Below are 19,803 nucleotides of genomic sequence, written 5' to 3'. Positions count from 1 at the left end.
AAGGAAATGGCAACCCACTCCAGAGTTCCTGCCTGGAGAATCCCAGGGATGGTGGAGCCTGGTGGCTGCCGTCTATGGGGTCGAACAGAGTCGGACACGGCTGAAGCGACTTAGCAGCAGCAGCAGCGGTGTTTACAATAACATTTTGTGTTTGCACCATTTCATTTCAAAAGTAAAAGCATTATCTTGTAATACTTTTATGTTTTATAATTTTCCTACCATATTTTAAAATATATAGTTTGCATTATTATCTTTATTTTGGAGTTTTAAAAACCAGAATCATAAAACATTTATTTAATGCTGACTTGATGATAGCACTTAGACCAAACATATGAAAGGATTAGAAAAATGTATTCTATTCAATGAATTCCCCATTCAGCTGCCACCAGTCACCAACCAGTCACGAGACAGATCATGGATATGATTCATGATACTGCTAAGTCCACTAAAAATGCCATAGACAGAGTTGCAAAAGCTGGTCTTCTGAAGGCAACATGAACAGGAAATGTTACAAAAGAGTTGCTCAAACTTTCTATCCTCCAAGGTAACACTTTTAGTAATGAGTTGATTGACATGTATTCTTTGGTTCTGGTGCTCCTGAGTCACCTCTCTTTCTCCTGGAACTAGCCGTGTTGTTTTTGAGAAAAGCAGTGCTCTCAGAGAGGCAGATATATTCTTAAGAGGTTTATCAAATGTGAGAAGTTAGTTGTTGCCTAGTATTTCCCAACTTTTTGTGGATTTGCATAAGCATTCCCTGAAATAGATTCTTATCTGTTGACTATTCTGAAGACATGAGGAATAAGTATGTACACGTGTATATCTATGGTATGATATTAGTGTCCCTCCGAGAAACAGAACCATTAAGATGTGAGTGTGTGTATTCATAATTATAAAGAGAATTATTACAAGGAATCAGCTCATATGATTGTGGGAGCTGAGAAATCTCAAAATCTGGAGGGTGAGTAGTTAAGCTGGAAGCCCAGGAGAGCTGATGTACTTCTAGTCCAAGTTGAAAGGAACAAGAACCAGGAGAGTTAATGTTTCAGTTCCAGTCCAAAGCCTGGCAGGCTTAAGAACCAGAAAGAGTTGATGTTTCAGTCTCAAGGTAGGAAAAAATCTCTCTGACTTGAACGAAGTTCAGCCTTTTAATCTATTCAGGCCTTCAACTGATTCTAGATAAGGGCCACTCTCTCAATTAGGGGGAAATATGCTTTACTTAATCTACTGATTCAAATGTTAATCTTACCTGGAAACACCCTCACATACACACCCAGAATAATACTTGACCAGATATCTGGGCACCCTGTGGCCCCGTCAAATTGAGGTATAGAATTTACCATCACAGGTATTATCAACATACACAAATTAAAATATGTTTATTTCTTTGTCCTGCCTACTCCTTAAAATGTTTCCAGAACCATGATTTTATAACAAGGGTACGACTCCAGTATTTGTATCTTATTACTTCCTTTATTCAAAGTAGCATACTGTACAGTCTCTACATGAGTTATTATAGATAGCACCCTTGCTTTGCAAATAACTATTAATACAAAGAATATGAAGATAACATTTATTGAACACCAACCATCTATTTGGAATTAGCTGTGTGTTTATATGTTTAATTCTCACAACAATCATTTGAAATAAGTAAGATTACTATCATTTTGAAAATGAAAAGACAGACCCTGAGAAGTTAAATAACTTGGCCCAAAGTTGCACAGTTAGGAAGTGGTAGAACCAAAATATGATTAGAAATATCTGACTAAAACCCCATATGCTTTCTATTCTAATTTGTTATCATTAATAAGCTATATGACTGAAGGCAAACTAACTTCTCTAGGCCTCAGTTTTCTCATTTGCAAAATGACTATGACCTACATGATTTCTTAGGTCTCAATGGTTAGGCAGAGATTTCAAATTGTCTATGCAATATCAATCAACCTGTTCTTCCTTATCAATAGAATGGGGATAAACTCATTTGGCATTCATACTTCCTTTTGCTTTTCACCTTTACCCCTATTCCTTCCTGGAATACAGATATACTGCTAGAAGAGAAGCATTATGTCCCAATTTCTTGGTGCAATATTTGTTTTCTACTGTTCTCTTAGTTAATGATTTTTTCAGCTCAATCCCAGAAGGCAATGTTGGCCTTTGAAACAGAGGGTCACTGTTTCACACAGTCCACTCCAGGGCAGAAGCAAGACAATTATAAGTATAAAAAAATAAATATACATATATTTAAAGCCATAGGTTTCTTGTGAATTCAGGGAAAACTTTTTCATTAAATTGGAAAATACAGAAAAGTAATAAATAAGAAGCTTGTTATTCCATAATTAACAGAAAGAGCAGGGACTTACCTGGTGGTCTAGTGGTTAAGAATCTGCCTTGCAATGCAGGGGATGAGCATTCAACTCCTGGTTGGGGAACTAAGACCCCCATGTGCCATAGGGCAGCTAAGCCTGTGTGCTATAACAAAGAGCCTGCCCACATACCATAAGTAAGACCCCATGCAGCAATAAATAAATAATTATTAAAAAGAGAAAGATAAAACTGTTTTGAATTGGTGCTGTTTTGGCTTCCACTTCTGCTCATAGTGGAATAATTAACCATAAAACAGCACAAAACATATTAAGCAACTATTTTTAGAGTATACAGTAAACAGCATAGATTGCAGTTTCTGAAAGAAAGGATACTCATGAGGTGAGTTCCATGATTGAGCAGCTCTCTGCCTGGGAACAATTTTCTAATTATAGTACAGACAGCTTGAATCTGAGCAGAGAATAGAGATCTTGCTGAACTGAGGCAGATACGAGAGTCTGCGGCCTCTGAGTTGACTAAAATCTGTGGGGCAATGCATTAGAGAGGAACAAGCTATACAAAAAGGAGGCTCCAGATATATGTATATAGATATATAATCATAAGTATATAAATATGTATATATATAGATCTAGATATATAAATATATGTAGCTATGTATCTCCTGTCTATCTAGACAGAGAATGCATTTGCTAAAATTCAACAACCATTCATGACATAAATTCTCATCAAATTAAGAATTGAAGAGAGTTTCCTTAGTCTGAGTAGACACATGTACAAATACTGCAGCTAGTATCATACTTAATGGTGGACTAGGGAAAGCTTTCCCTCTGAGATTGGACATAAAGATAGAATATCCACATTCACCACTTCTATTACTATTATATAAGAGGTATTATTAGTTAATGCAATAAGGCAAGAAAAAAAATATGGAGAGTCAAAGGAAAAGTAAAGCTGTTTCTATTTTCAGATTATATGATTGATTTGTTACGCAGAAGATCATAGGGAATACACAGTAAAGTGTTTTAATTATTAAATTTAGCAAGGAAGCAGAGTTAAAGAATCAATGTATGTCAACATCTTAGCAACAAACTATTGGAAAATACAAAAACTAAATACTATTTTTGTTGTTGTTGTTTAGTCATTGTGTCCAACTCTTTGTGACCTTAAGGACAGTCCACCAGGCTCCTCTGTCTATTGGATTTCCCAGGCAAGGATACTGGGGTGAGTTGCCATTCCCTTCTCCAGGATATCTTCCTGACCCAGGGATCAAACCTGAATCTCTTGCATTGGCAGGAGGATTGTTTACCATTGAGACACCAGTGATGCCTAAATACCATTTACAAAGCATTAAAAAATAATGTTATTACAGAGTTCCCTGATGGCCTACTGGTTAGGATTCCGGGCTTTCACTGCCATGGCCCAGGTTCAATTGCTGGTCAGGGAACTAGGATCTTGAAAATTGCATGGCATAGCCAAAAAATGAAAAAAAAATAATAACATGTATGCTATGTGCTCAGTTGCTCAGTTGTGTCCAATTCTTTGTGACCCCATAGACTGAAGCCCGCTGGGCTGCTCTGTCCATGGACATTTCCAGGCAAGAATACTGGAGAGGGTTGCCATTTCCTCCTCCAAGGTATCTTTCTGACCCTGTGTCCCTAGAGTCTCTTGCATTGGCAGGTGGATTCTTTACCACTGTGTCACCCAGAACATAATCAGGAATGAATGTAACAAAAAGCGCCCAAGACCTCTCCATTGCAAAAGAGTAAAACATGACTGAGAGAAATTAAGGATAATAATAGAAATGTTATTATATATAGAGAAATAGATATCAAATATATATAATATATATATTATATAATATATATAAATAATATATAATATATAATAATAGAAATATTATAATAATAGAAATCTATAAATAATAGAAAAATATATGATATTCGTGTATTGGAAACTCAAAATTGTTAAGATGTCCATTATCCCCAAATTGATCTACAGAGTCAGTACAATGTTAATCAAAATTTCTGAAGACTCTTTGAGGAAACAAACTGATTTTAAATTTTATAAGAAATACATTAAACTAAAATAGCCAAAACAATGTTGGTTATCTTATTGTTTCAACATTATTTGTTGCAACAGTTTCCTTCCCTCATTGGATTGTTTTGATGCCTTTGTTTAAAAAAAGGAAAAAGTGATGTTATAAGTGTGGATCTATTTTGGGGCTCTCTCTTTTATACTATTGATCTATTTACTGATTTTTTTAATGCCAGGACTAGACCATTTTGACTGACTTATATAAGGCTGTTGTTTCTGAGTATGTTTCTCAAGTCTGTACAGGGCAGGTACTCAGATAAGAAAGATGGATGTGAACTGGGGGAGGCAAGAACAAGCTGAAATCTGTGAAGTTAACAGGATGGACTGGAACTGAGATGAGTCTTTTATCACTTCCAAGTTTCCAGCTTTAAAGATGAGGGTATAATGCAAGGAATAAACTGGAGACTTTTATTGAAGGGCTACTCAGGCGTCTTCCCCAGGAGGTGGAGAAGCTGGTGGAGGAGATCTGGCAGGAGTTAAAGTAGCTGTGAGTCTGTCTGCTGCCCCACGCCAGCAGCAGGAGCCAGCAGATAAGAGACAACTCTAATACTTGCTAGTACTCTGCACTAACATTACAATTATACAAAGAAGATGGCTGCTACTGCACTTTCACCTTCTAAATCTCATGCAAAAAATCCCTCATGGTCATGGAGCTATGTCTTGGGCAACAATTCTCCATGGTTATCCTACTCTTCTGTATATCTTGAGAAAAAGGCAATATCAGATTGTATTATAGTGAACAGCCTCGGAGGAGAGAGATAGTGTCTTGCTCTGGGATAGAGGGCAGATTGCCTTACTCTGCAGTATAACCAGACAATAATGTAATGTCACCTTCCAAGGCAAAGGTTGAGCAGATTTGCTTGCATTGCATGCTCAGTTGCTCAGTCGTGTCCGACTTTTTGCAACCCTTATGGACTGTGGCCTGCCAGGCTCCTCTGTCCATGGGATTCTCCAGGCAAGACTACTGGAGTGGATTGCCATTTCCTCATCCAGGGTATCTTCCTAACCCACGTCTGGATGGAGCCCACATCTCCTGCATTGGCAGATGGATTCTTTACCACTGAGCCACCTGGGAAGCCTATATTTGCTTGCAATTTATTACAAAAGATTGGGAGATTGTGTGTGTGTGTGTGTGTGTGTGTGTGTGTGTGTGTGTGTGTGTGTTGGTCAGGGTGGGGACACAAAAGGAGCTGTATGAACAAGAAGCTTATGCAGCCTGCTATGTTGTGAGTAACGAAATCCTCCAACTGTAAACTTGGAGTCTCATGTCTTCTGCCAGATCCATGAACTGTGGCAGACTTTTATATGCACAGAATCTCAAGACCCTTTGTGACACTATGCACAGAAATGTATTCTGGGAAATGTGGTTCCAGCTTAGCTAAATTGACAACACAAATCCAGTGCAGAGGGCCAGGGAGAGAGAAGGGGGAGGAGAGTCACAAATGTGGCAGAAAGTTAGCACATGATATATCCAGAATAAAGCTGTGTCAGTATACATTGTACTATTCTTTCAAGTGAAATTTTACAAAATAGAAGGAGGGAGAAATCACTCAGACTGCTGTGTAAGATAGTGGAGTGGGAAGAATTGAAGCTGGAGTACTAGCTAGCAAGCTATCGAAATCACAAGCCGGAAATCTAGTACCAATGCTTCAGTCAGGACCTAGGCTAATACAATAACCTCCTAGATGGTGACTCTGCCTTGAGTCCGACTCTCTGTAAGTTATCCTCCATATTGCTGGATGCCAGGATGATTTTCAAAGATCCTTCTCTGACCAGCCATTTCTCCATTCAAGACCATCCAGTTGTTGTTCAGTCACTAAGTCGTGTCCGACTCTTTGTGACCTCGTGGACTGCAGCAGGCCAGGCTTCAGTGTCCTTCACTATCTCCTGGAGTTTGCTCAAACTCATGTCTATTGAGTCAGTAATGCCGTTCAACCATCTCAGCCTCTGCATCCCCTTCTCCTGCCCTCAATCTTTCCCAGCATCAGGGTCTTTCCCAGACAGACAGCTCTTTGCATCAGGTGTCCAAAGTATTGGAACTTCAGCTTCAGCATCAGTTTTTAATATGAATATTCAGGGTTGATTTCCTTTAGGATTGACTGATTTGATCTCCTTGCTGTCCAAGGGACTCTCAAGAGCATTTTCTAGCCCCACAACTGGAAAGCATCAGTTCTTCAGTGTTCAGCCTTCTCACGGTCTAACTCTCACATCCGTACATGACTACTGGAAAAACCATAGCTTTGATTGTATGGACCTCTGGGCTCCCTGGTAGCTCAGAGGATAAACAATCTGCCTGCAATGCAGGAGACCTGGGTTCAGTCCCTGGGTTGGGAAGATCCCCTGGAGAAGGGAATGACTACCCATTCGAGTATTTTTGCTTGGAGAATTCCATGAACAGAGGAGGCTGGCAGGCTACAGTCCATGGGGCTTCAAAGAGTTAGACACAACTGAGAGACTAACACTTTCACTTTCTCATCTAGGGCAAAGTGCAAATTCATTTACATGGCATATATGACATATGACATCACAACCTGGACTTCACACTCCACTCACACATTGCACTAGAACATTGGTCATCTTTATTTTTACACACAACATGTTTTTTACATGGTGTATCTGCTATCTGGAATGTCCTTTGCACCTTGACTTCTTGCTGCATACCTGCTCATTCTTTCATATCTGTGACTGCAACATTCATAGTATTCTGTGACACTTTTCTGAACCTCACAATGAGAGTGTCCTCCTTTGCACTATTTCACTCCTTGGCACATGTTTCCCTTGTTTCACGCATCACACGTGGTTGTATTGGGTTGGCCAAGAAGTTCATTTGGGTTTTTCTGCAAGGTGTTATGGCTAATGCCAAACTAACTTTTTGGTCAACCTAGTATTTTTATTGCTTTTTTTTTTTAAAAATTGATATGGCTATCTTCCCAACTAGGCTGTGAATGTCTTTTTTTTTTTTTTTTTTTTTTTGGTTTCAGAACATTATGAGACTGCTAATTCTAGAGTTTATTTTTTTCCTTTATTTTTATTAGTTGGAGGCTAATTACTTTACAATATTGTAGTGGTTTTTGCCATACATTAACATGAATCAGCCATGGATTTACATGTGTTCCCCATCCCGATCCCCCCTCCCACCTCCCTCCCCATCCCATCCCTCTGGGTCATCCCAGTGCACCAGCCCTGAGCACTTGCCTCATGCATCCAACCTGGACTGGCGATCTGTTTCACACTTGATAACATACATGTTTCAATGCTGTTCTCTCAGATCATCCCACTGAATGTCTTAAAGGGAGAAACTGACTCATAGTTGTAATCCGATGCAAATAACAGGTACTAAATGTGGCAGCTGTTTTAGAACACTTCATTGAAGTGAACTGAAAATCCTGCCACATTAAGAGAATTTAGGGAAGACAGAGAAGACATGAAATGCTGAATATAAACCTTGCATAAATTTTACAGTGGCTGAATCCTAAGATGCCGACCCAAAGAGTCAGCTCTGAGTCACCTCTTTTGAGTTTCAAAGTCACATAAATGAAGCAACTGAACATAGAATCTAACCACTTACTTTGAAGAGGATTTCTTGCTAGCTTTTTGGGGAAATACAAAATTATGCAAATATCTTTTTTTAATGGAAAATCTACGGAAATTCAAATCAAGTATAAAAATGCAAGGCCAGCTTACCTCTCCAGAGAGAATGAATAACTTGGAAGGGGGGAAAATAGTCTAAACAAAATTTGTGTTATTAATACAGCATTTCTTATTTTTTCCTGCATTATCATTTTGTGCTTTCTGGGAGATGGAACTCCTATTCGTACCATTTAAACAGGCTTCCATTTTAATTTGAAAAAGCTGACGGAGAAGGCAATGGCACCCCACTCCAGTACTCTTGCCTGGAAAATTCCATGGACGGAGGAGCCTGGTAGGCTGCAGTCCACAGGGCCGTGAAGAGTCAGACATGACTGAGTGACTTCACTTTCACTTTTCACTTTCATGCATTGAGAAGGAAATGGGAACCCACTCCAGTGTTCTTGCCTGGAGAATCCCAGGGACAGCGGAGCCTGGTGGGCTGCCATCTATGGGGTCGCACAGAGTCGGACACGACTGAAGCGACTTCTCTGCAGCAGCAGTGTGATTGCTGCGTAATATGGTAGTTCTATTTTTTATTTTTAGCTCTTAACTAGTTGCATAGTACATAACCCTTCTTAACTATAATTTCCTCATTTGAAATTACATTAAGTTCTAAGTCCTTTTCCTGAACTGTTTTTATGCTCTCTCAATATAAATTGTTACTAATTAGAAAATTAAAACATGTATTTTAACACTTAAAAAAAGAAAAAGCTGAACGCAGAGAAACAGAGAGTAGAGATGTGGTTGCCAGGAGCTGGGGGAATACGAGAAATGGGGAGATATTGGTCAAAGGGTACAAACTTCTAGATATAAGATTAACAAGTTCTAATTAATACACAGCATGGTGGTAATTACAACTAGTAACACCATATTATGTACTTGAAAGTTGCTAAGAGAGTTGATCTTAAGTACTCTCACCAGAAAAAATAAAATGGTAGTATGGCACGGGATGGAAGCGGTAGCTAACACTATGACGGTTATCACTTTGCAATATATAAATATATCAAGTCATCATGCTTGTATACCTTAAACGTATACAATGTTTTATGTCAATTATATCTCAATAAAGTTTGGGGAAAAGACTTTTATTTTAACGATAAAGTAGTTGAATTATTGTCTGAAACTCTGCATTTTCAAGGAAATGTTGTAAATAGTATACTTTGCAGTTATTGTTTCATGAGAGAACAGCTATGAAAATGCTTCAGAATAGGTAAAATATTTTTAAAAGCAAGGCTTTGTACTAAACTGCCTATGATGTAGTTTAATAAATTAATCCCAAAACACTAACTTGTAATAATAGTGTTTAACAAACTAATACATAAAGACAATGTCAGGGAAATTGAGGTTCTGAGCAAGAAGAACAAGGAAGAGAAGGTGTGATGATAACATGGCAGAGAAAAAAGCAGAATTTATCAGCTCCTACTTTGGTTCCATTTTCTATCACTGAGAATTATCATCAAATTAGAAAGGCTAGGACCTACACAGGAAAGAGGGTTTGGGGGGGGGGTTTTTTTTGGCTGAGACACATGGCTCACAGGATCTTAGTTCCCCAACCAAGGATCGAACCTGGGCCTTCAGCAGTGGCAGCACAGAGGCTTTACCACTGGACTGCAGGTAATTCCCTCGTTTTCTATAATGAGGTGCCGGGAGTCAGCACACGAGATCCCACCCGTGACAAGATCATGAGAAGACCTGACAAGCAAGGCAGATCAGGACTTCAGGGATTTCGAAAACCTGCCCTGGCGCTCACCTTAAAGATGATCTCTGTCTTTCTGATGCTTGCTATATTAGACTACTCCCTAATTTCTGTGACACAGATAGAAGGCCTTCCCTGATCTCTCTCCAAACAGAATCAACTTAGAACTTTAATCAATATGTCCCCCGGACGGCGGTATCCTATAAGATTATCCAGGATGAAAGGAGTGTTTCAATTTAGACCCCTTTGCTGGCATTCTAGCCTGCTTGGCAAATGCGTACTAATGCACATGACTGCTCACAACACCTTAATCATAAACAGCATAAAGAACCTGATCACACAAAAGGCCCTAACAGGCTCAGAGCCCTTCGGGGGTGAGGAAGCCCTATTAGAGAACACAAAAATATTATTCTAACAGTGGTTAAAGATTTAGAAAAATAAGAGTTTAGAATTGTTAATTTTAACCAGGAATGCTAAACAGGGGCTGCATCACCGGAGTTGCAGAGTCTTTGTGTGGTAAACCTTTTAGATAAATTTAACTGATAACTTCTGCAAAAGGACTGAGCTTTGTGTTCATTAAAGAATAGACCACGGAAAACAGCTTTGCATTCACCTAGGTCATAAAATGTCAATAGGCCCCAAGGCCGGAAGATGATGTACAGACTCTCACAAAGAAGTATGCAGAAAACACCCTGGTTTCGTGAAGGATGAGCCGATGTAACTTTAAACTATCTTCCCCTTAAAAATGTACTAACTTAGAATATAAAAGCTACAGTTAAAAAATAAAGATTTGCCAGACTCTGCTGCACAACCCCAGTCTGGTCTCTCTCTCTGTCTGTCTGTCTGTCTTTCTCTCGCCGACGCCGTTCATCCTGAGGGTACCCCTGGATCCTGCTGAGGCTGGACCCCAGCAATGAGGGGGGAGAAAAACCCTATAAGCCCATGAGCACAGTTTTCCTTGGGAAACTATAGACCTGTGAGCACATTTTTTCCTTGGGAAAACTATGGAATAAATAAACAAATGATATGTGAATATTTAGAAACGTAATGAACATGAGGCCCAGCTTGAATTCACTAAGAAATAAGTGGGTCTTCCTGATAGGTTTCCTATTCTCCCTGGTCTGATCCCAGGCCCACAAGGGAAGAAAGTGGGCCTTGGAGTGGAATGAGGCTGAATTGCTCTCCCACTTCCTGTCACGTTACCCAAATGTAATGGAGCTCCTTTGGCTAGCTCCATTCTCAGCCAGGGCCTTCCTGGAGAAGAGTCTCCCACATATGGCCTTATCACAAAGCAACAAAAATAATCCAAACTTTGAAGGCATTGATAAAAAATGGGAATTATATATGACCAAACAAAAACTTCACAAAAATCCCCTTAGTTAACCTGGACCTTTCCCTAAAATTCCTCCCCAAGGGTATCCAAATCATCGCCTTCACTTTTAATGCTCTCAAAACAACAGCAACAACATTCCAGTTTCTCCAGGTATATCTCTGCTTTCCCACCAGTCAGGAAGACAATAATACTTAGAAAATTATGTGGTTAGCCAAAACCAAACCATACCCATGTATGCCCTAGGGAGCCTGAATTATTCTGCCATAGCAAAAATTAAAATAATAATAGTGGACTTTCCTGGTGGTCCAGCGGTTAAGACTCTGTGCTTCTAAATTCAGGGAGCATGGGTTTGATCCCTGGTCAGAGAACTATGATTCCACAATAATAAAATATTTATACAATAGTAATACTTACTTCACAGAATTTTTGAGAGGATTACATTTTTTTTTGAGAGGATTACATTTAAAATAATATATGAAGAAATGCTTAGACTGTTGACTCAGTAAGTATTCATCGCTATTATTTTTCATTGCTACCCTTACTACTGTAGTAGGTCAAGAAAATGGTGTTAACCTTATATTTTTAAAGCATTTGACAAAGTTTCATGAACATGGAGAGCGGGATGATAGTACATTTTGTTGGAAGTTGAAATGATTTATGATTCCAGTAGTTTGTCAAAGGCCTCTAGATAGCCCATCCTGTTAAATATTTTCATGAATCACTTAATATGAATGAGCATACTGGAAGCTCATTATCAAGTTTTCAGATAGTACAAAATGGCGGGTGTTTAGTAGATGATAAGCTAAATGACAAAATAAAGATTCTAGAAGACCTAAAAAAGGCTGATCCAAAAGGTAATTTAATATGGGTTAACGTAAAGCCGAGTTTGTGTGCTAAAACAAAATAAAAACAAACAAACAAAAAAACTCTGCTGCCTAAAAACTGAATGATGAGGCTCGGATTTACTTGTATTCAAGGGAAAAAAAATGGGAACATCTTGACTACAAGATCAGAATGAACAGTCAATATTGTATGAGCATTAAACAGCAGCTACAGTCCTACAGACAGAATGCAAAGAGAGAGCTGTCTGGTTTTGGTTTCCATTCCCACTTCCCTATAGCACAAGGTTGTGGTGTCACAGCTTCAAGATGCCAGCTTCTAGTCTTGGCTCCGAGCACTCATCATCTACATGAGTTTGGCAAGTCTGTGAACCTTTCTGGGAACTCCTTAATCTTGAAATTTAAGAGAAGTAGGAAGGAAAGTTTGAACTAAATTATTTCTAAAAGAACATCCGGCCACGAAGTTCAATTTCAATATTTAATTCAAGTAGTTTAAGTAATTTACCTTAGCAGATTAACTGTCACTTTAGATATGGTTATAAGTGATATAAATCTAACTCAAATTATTTTAGGTAAAATGGATGCATATAGGCTCTCACAATTTGAAGAATCATTAATGAAGTCATGAGAGTAACAGGGAAACTGGACTTCAGAACGCTGATGTCCACACAAAGACAGATTTTGGTTCTGAGGGAAGTAAAGTTTGAACCTAGTTAGTTGATGTAGATGGGAATGCCAGTCTGGAGTGATAATTTAGGGAAAGAAGGAGAGTTGATAGCAACTAAGCTCTGTTGAATCTCTACTATGTGTCAAGTTCTGTGTTAATCTATTTCAAGTACGCTCCTTTTTTTTTTTTTTTTTAAGTACACTACTTTTATAGAAACTGAAATTCAGAGTCATTTAAGAAACTTGCCTGAAAAAAAAGAAAGAAACTTGCCTGAAGTTAAGCAGTAGAGCCAAACACGGGGCAATGGTCAATATAAATTTTAGTGGTATGGCCTAAAGACGCTTGACTAGTAATGTCCTTGCCTGTGTGCTAAGTCACTTCAGTCGTGTCCGACTTTTTGTGACCCTATGGACTGTAGCCCACCAAGGTCCTCTGTCCATGGGATTCTCCAGGCAAGAATACTGCAGTGGGTTGGCATGCCCTCCTCCAGAGGATCTTCCCAACCCAGAAGTTGAACCCGTGTCTCTCATGTCTCCTGCATTGGCAAGTGGGTTCTTTACCACTAGCTCCACCTGGGAAGCCCAATGAGCTTGCAGATATTGTTTAATAATGCTGGCACATTTATCGTGCTTACACACGATGTGCTTACACGATAAATGTTACACATTTATCTTGTGTAACAAGAACTATTCTAAGTGCTTTATGTATGTTAAGTTTTTAATAGCTTTTAATTTTGAAATAATTATAGATTCAAAAGAAGTTGCATAAATAGTACAGACAAGTCTTACATATCCTTCACCCAGTTTCTCCCAGTGGTTAGCTTTTATATAATTGTAGTACAACAACAAAGCCAGGAATTTGACATCAGTACAATGTGTGTGTATAGTTCTATGTCATTTTCTCACATATGGGAAAAATTATTGGTGTTGACATTTTACCTTACCTCCCTTTATGTTCCTTTACCCTCCCCTATTTATATTAATAATCTAATTTCCTTAATGATTAATTATGATGTGTCTTGACATAATTTAAGTATCCTGTTTGGAGTTCAGTCATATAGTCATAAACTGCATGTTTATGTTTGTTGCCAAATTTGGGAGATTTTCAGCCATTATTTCTTTTTTTTGACAGATATTATTTTAATTTATGTAGGTACACATACACACATATATTGCAAAGCTAATGCCAATATTATAAATTTTTCTAAAGAAATTATTTCTTTTAATTTTAGTAAGAATATTCAACATGAGTTATACACTCAACAGATTTTTAAGTACACATATATAGTATTAATTACAGGCTAAGTGTGGTACAGGTGATCTCAGTTGTTAAGAGGATGCACAGTATATATAAAGCCTTTTTGGAAAAATGATCCCTTATTAATGATGTCATACCCACTCTATCCCTGATAATTTTCCTTGCTGCAAAATCTGCTCTATCTGAAATTACTATAGTTACTACAGTCCTTTTGATTAGTGTCAGCTTGGCATAGCTTTATCTACCCTCTCCTCTATCTATCCATTATTTCTTTAAGTGCTGTCTTGGCCCTGTTCTCTTTCTCCTCTCCTTCAGGGCTCTGATGATAGGAATATTAGATTTTTTGTTATAATCTCATAGGTCCTCAAGATTCTGTTAATTTTTTTAAAAAATTCATTTTCTCTCAGTTGTTCAGAGCAGATAATTTATATTCTTCTATCTTCAAGTTCACTGATTCTTTCTTCTGACCGCTCCATTTTTCTGTTGAGCTCATCCATCAGGATTTTATTTTGGCTATTGTATTTTTTAGTTCTAAATTTCCATTTGGGTCTCCTTCACGCCCTATTTCTTTTCTAAGACTTCCTATTTATTTGCTGAAACTTTCTATTTTAAAATTTGTTTCAAGTATGCTTATAGTTGGGCTTCTCAGGTGGCACTCCTAAAGAACCTGCTTGCCAGTGCAGGAGACATAAGAGACCGAGGTTTGACCCCTGGGTAGGCAAGATCTGCTGGAGGAGGGCCTGGCAACCCACTCCAGTATTCTTGTCTGGAGAATCCCATGGACAGAGGAACCTGATGGGCTACAGTCCATGGGCTCGCAAAGTCAGACATAACTAAAGCAACTTAGTGAACACACAAACACACATACATGCTTGTAATTGCAATTGCAAGCTGCTTTATCTGTGTCACCTTAGTGTTGGCATTTTCTAATTGTCTTTTTCTCATTTGCTTTGAGGTTTTCTTTCTTTTTTTTTTTTTTTGGTATGGTGAGTGATTTTTTATTGAAACCTGGACATCTGGGATATTACGATAAGAATTTAGGCCTATTTTGTTGCTGTTGTTTAGTCTCTAAGTCATGTCCGACTTTTTTTCAACCCCATAGACTTTAGCCTGCCAGGCTCCTCTGTCCATAGGATTTCCCAGGCAAGAATACTGGAGTGGGTTGCCATTTCCTTTCCCAAGGGATCTTCCTGATCTTCTGTCTCCTGCACTGGCAGGCAGATTCTTTACCACTGAGCCACCTGGGAAGCCCAGATCTTATTTAGGTCTTGTGTTTTAGCAAGCCTCCTCTGACACTGCTTTGGTGGGGAAAGGGGGCAGGGGGTTGCTCCCTCATCACTGCCAGGTGCAGGTGGAAGTCTGGGTCCTCCTCTCTTCTTCCCTGGAGGAAGGGGCATTTCGTTACTGTTGAATGAGGGTGGGAGTTCTGGCTCCCTCGCAGGCCTCTGCCAGCTCTGGGGAGGAGTGCTCTGTTATCACCAAGAAGTGGTGGTAGAGAAGAAAGCCTCTCTACCAGGCTTACTCTGACATCACTGGGCAAGGAGGAGGATTCGAGCCTTGGGTGTCGATGAATGTCCAGGCTTCCCATATGGTCTCCGTTGACACCTGGAGTTGGAGGATCCAGTGCTCTTCCCCACTAAGCAGAGATGAAAGTCATGGCTCTCCATTTGGTTTTCTCTGTTACTACCCTGACAAGGACTTTGGGATGACTCATCACAGCCTGGAAAGAGTGGAAGTCTTGGCTCCCCACCAGGGCTTTGTGGGAGATTGTGTGGGTGGAGCCACAGTTTTTTTCTGTGATATTCGCCTAAAGTAGAGAAGTAACTGTTTAAAGGTTTTTGTCTTGCTAGACTGCCCCTTTCCTAGTCCTTTGGCTAGAGAGAGCAAGTTTTTCCTGGGGCCTTTTTTTTCTGTCTGTAATCATTGGTGTGTCCAAGCTGCTGGCTTCTCCAGTATTCAGTCTGGAATATATTCGGTGAAAATGAAACCCAAGGAGCTTACCATTATATTCCTCCTTGGGTCCTGACATCTTTAGTTGGTTTGCTTACCCCTCTATACTTCTTAGAGTCTCCTTATATTTTGTTTTATATAGAATATCCAGAGATTTTAGTTGCATTTAGTGGAAGAAATAAGTAAATCTGTTCCAAACTCCTTGGAAGTAGAAGTTTGTGCTAGATTTTAAATTTTCATAACAATCCTATAAGGTAACTACAGTTATAGCCATTTCAGATGAGGGAGCTGAAATACAGAGAAGTTAAGTCATTTGTCCAAGATCACACAGATAGTAAGTGGGGAGGTGAGGCTCAAACTGTAGTAATCTTGTTTCAGAGCCCATGACCATGTGAGTTTATGACAGCCGTTTATTTATTCATCACTTCATTCACAGACCGTTCACAGTATGACACCGTAATGGTGGTTTCAGTGCAGTGTGAAAACATATAGACCATAACTACAAACATGTTTATATCCATGAGAAAGAGGAAGCTGTGTGAGATCCATTTGCTGGAATGTGAATGCCAATTGGGCAGTTCAAAATGTCTGGGCACTTTAATTAGATTTCCCTGGTTGTACTAAATGGGACAAATGAGGTAGGCACTTTTTGTGGCCTTGTTAATGTTTTCCCATCAATGCTGATTCAAGAAGATTATCATTCTGTCAGTATAGACCAATGATTTAACTCATGTACAGTGGTGAGGAGTGGGAATTTTATTCAGATGGGACTGGGCTGTTATTTGGTCCAAATCTGAGCTTTTTCTTTTAATCAAACCAATAATTTTTGAATTTCCAATGGTGTTTTTCCTTTTCTGAGGTCAATTGTTTCAACCTTCTCTAGCTAGTTTTTCTGTTTTCATTTGAGGAAATATCCTTGCAGACAATGACAGGGATCTGGCTGCTGCTGGTCCCTTCAAGGGCAGCATTCCTTGAGGAAATAACAGCAAGCTGATTTTCCTTAGCTTCCAGAGAGTCAAGGTTAGAATTCCCTGAAATGTTAGTATTAGTATTTACAATCCTATTAGGTAACTACAAGTTAAAGAGGCAGGTAAAAGTATTGCATCTGATAATTCCTGAACATAGGGGCCATTTTAATTTTTGTTAGTAAGTATTTTGAAAGTAAGGAAGCCACGTTCCTTCCAGCTCATTCCAAACTCATGAGCTCTGAAAACATATCAATATATATGCTGGCAGTTTTATCCTTTGCTGAAGTTCAAGTCCATGTAAGAGCCTACAATTCATCATGTTGGGTTGAAGTAGCCATAGGTAAAAAATGCTGCCTCAGAAACATCAAAGGAGTGGCAACAGCAAACCCAGCATATTTGCCATCAGGACAGCTTAAACAGGAAGCATCAGTGAACCATGAGAAGTCAGCTTTAACTACAAGAGTTTCTTACAGATCATTATGAGGAGTCAGGAGGTGGTGCTCCATCAGCATTAAGCAATTCTTCACAACTGCTTCATCAGGACAAAGGGGAAAGTAGTAGCAAGGTTAAGGTTGCTAAAAGATCTATGTGAGGAGTGGTTAACAAAAGGACTTCATAGGAGGGAATGTGGTTGACCACGAATTGTTGAGTTATGACAGTTCAATAGAACTTCCATAGCATTTGGTACAAAACTGGTTAAAGGGAATCTCACAATGTTCTTCTCGGTCTTAAAGCAAAAGAGCAGTGGCTGTAATCATTCCAAGGTAATGGGGGAGGTATCTGTGTGTTCCCTCTGGCTACCTATAATGCCCTATGGGTTGGGACTTCCCTGGTGGTACAATGAATAAGAATCGGTCTGCCAAAGCAGGGGACAGAGGTTTGATCCCTGGTCTGGGAAGATTCCACTTGCCTTGAAGCAACTAAGCCCATTGGCCGCACAAAGACGCCACAACTAGAGAAATTCTATGCGTAGCAACTAAGACTCAGCACAGCCAATAAATAAATATTTTAAAAATAAATTAGTTGTGGTGATTAAAAATATTAAATTTTTTTTTTAAATACCCTATGGGTTGATAATGGTCCCTGTAATTTTGGGCGAATACCCCAAGTATACAAAAAGGAAAAGAGGACTCTGATATTTAGGCTACTCAGAGCAGGTGGGTTCATCAAGTTCTCCTTCAAGGTCTTGAAGGTAATGTCCCATTCTTTCCATAAAATGGAGTCCAGGTTATTGTTTAGTAAAATATACAGAGGGTTTGCCATAAGGGAGAAATTTGAAATGCAATTTCAGCAATAACCAAATAGCTCAAGAAAACCTTGCAGTTGGCATTTAGTTTTGAGTTTTAGGACACTTAGAACACCATGAAGTCTATCTGGATCTAGGTAGAGTCTTGTTTTGATCAGATACCCTCACTATCAAACTGTGTTTGGGCAAAATGTAGCTTTTGGCAATCTTATGTCCCTTTAAAGCTGAAAATTGTATTTTATGTTTTTAAGGCTGAAAATGTTAGTAAATGAATGCTGCCTTCCTGTGAGGAGGCTTGAGAAGAAGAGCGAATTACCCACATACTACAACAAACCAGGGCCTCTCGAGAATTTTGTATCATTCAAATGAGCGTTCCTGATTTTCAGGACATAAGGACTCTCAGTAAAACCCTGAGGCATCCTCTTCAGGTGAATTGTTTTTCTTCCCAAGCAAAAGCAAAAGGGTATTGGCTAGCTTCATCAATGAAATACTAAAGAATGTACTGCTTAAAACAATTACAGTAGAGAATTTACTTCCCATGGGAATGGAAGTTAGTAACTTATCAGGGTTGTAAACAATGGGGTGTCAATAACGATGTTGTTTATTGCTTGGAGGTCCTGGACAAACCTCTACCCTTAGCTCTTAGATTTTCTCTTGGGTAAATTGGAAGTGTTAGAGGGCCTAGTACAAGGAATTATGAAGCCTTGAGCCTTCAAATATTCTATTATGGGTTTTGTGCCTGGAAGGGCTCATTTACACATAAAGTATTAATTCTGGGAAGAGGTTTTGAGGGATCTATTTGAATCTTGATGAGAGGTGAGCTATGAAAATTTTGCCAACAGCAGCTAGAAATTTTGCCTATTAGGAATGGGTTTCCAGAATCTGTTCTAGTATCATCAGAGATGGACCAAATGAAAAATGTCAAAGTGTGGTTTGATTCACCTAGTGGGTTATCTTGACAACTACTGTCAAATTCTAGAGTAAATTTACCCTTTCAGAGGAGAGAAAATTCTGGCACAATATTTCTCTAAGAAGCTTCAGCCTAATAAATGGGTAAGGGTGGAGAAGGTAGGAGAAAAAGATGTGTATCCTGCAAAGGGGCTAAACAAATTGGAATGGGTTCAAGGGCAGGAAACTCTTGAAAAGAGATCCCCACTATTTGAACTGTTTTAGTACTCTGAGGCGGGGGGCTGTTTTATAGCGGTGGGGTCAAGCATCGAAAGTGTGGCTCCGGGGTCAGTTAGGACTGGAAGAGATTAATCCCCAGTCTGGAGAAATGTTTCTCCAAGCTAATTAAAAGTGAGGATTGAGAAGAGCCCCTGCCATTCCTCAGAATCCCATCATGGAGAACTGGGAGGATGTCAGAAAATCTGGTTAGAGGACTGAAGGCATTTAGAGCGCTTATATTTTTAGTACTTTTTTCCAACATCCTGGCTCTTCGCAGCAACAGAAATTAGGAGGGTTCTGGTTTCATTTAGAAGCAAGCCTTCATTTGCTGGAGTTGAAGATAATGAAGTTTGGTGGTCTTTCTTTCAGGTGACTCACCTAGAGTGTGACAGAGTTGCTTTGACAGATTAACAAAATATGGAGTGGCTATAGTTTCCCATTCCATCCTGGTCATTTTTACTAAAAGTAAAGGTCCTGAGCTGTGCTGTGCTAAGTCGCTCAGTCATGTCCAACTCTTTGAGACCCCAGGGACTGTAGCCCACCAGGCTCCTCTGTCCATGGAATTCTCCAGGCAAGAACAGTTGAGTGGGTTGCCATTTCTTACTCCAGGGGATCTTCCCAACCCAGGGATCGAACC

The 19,803-nt window shown here is 39.3% G+C and overlaps 1 protein-coding gene across 2 annotated transcripts in view; it reads right to left on the bottom strand.

The window, feature by feature from the left end:
* The window catches only part of LOC139030200 (protein enabled homolog), a 70,777-nt gene that overhangs the window by 27,020 nt on the left and 23,954 nt on the right, over positions 1-19,803 (bottom strand). The window contains exon 3 of one of the 2 annotated variants that reach the window (XM_070452004.1): positions 16,178-19,544. The exons of the other annotated variant lie outside the window; for it this stretch is intronic. The gene's annotated coding sequence lies outside the window, so the exon portion shown is untranslated. Of the gene's footprint in view, positions 1-16,177; positions 19,545-19,803 lie in introns of those variants that run through there. 2 annotated transcript variants of the gene reach the window in all.

The sequence above is a fragment of the Odocoileus virginianus genome, chromosome 21 (genome assembly GCF_023699985.2).
Source record: "Odocoileus virginianus isolate 20LAN1187 ecotype Illinois chromosome 21, Ovbor_1.2, whole genome shotgun sequence".
Lineage (NCBI taxonomy): Eukaryota > Metazoa > Chordata > Mammalia > Artiodactyla > Cervidae > Odocoileus > Odocoileus virginianus.
The sequence above is the reverse complement of the archived record's forward strand: the minus strand, read 5'-3'. Positions and strand labels throughout refer to the sequence as shown.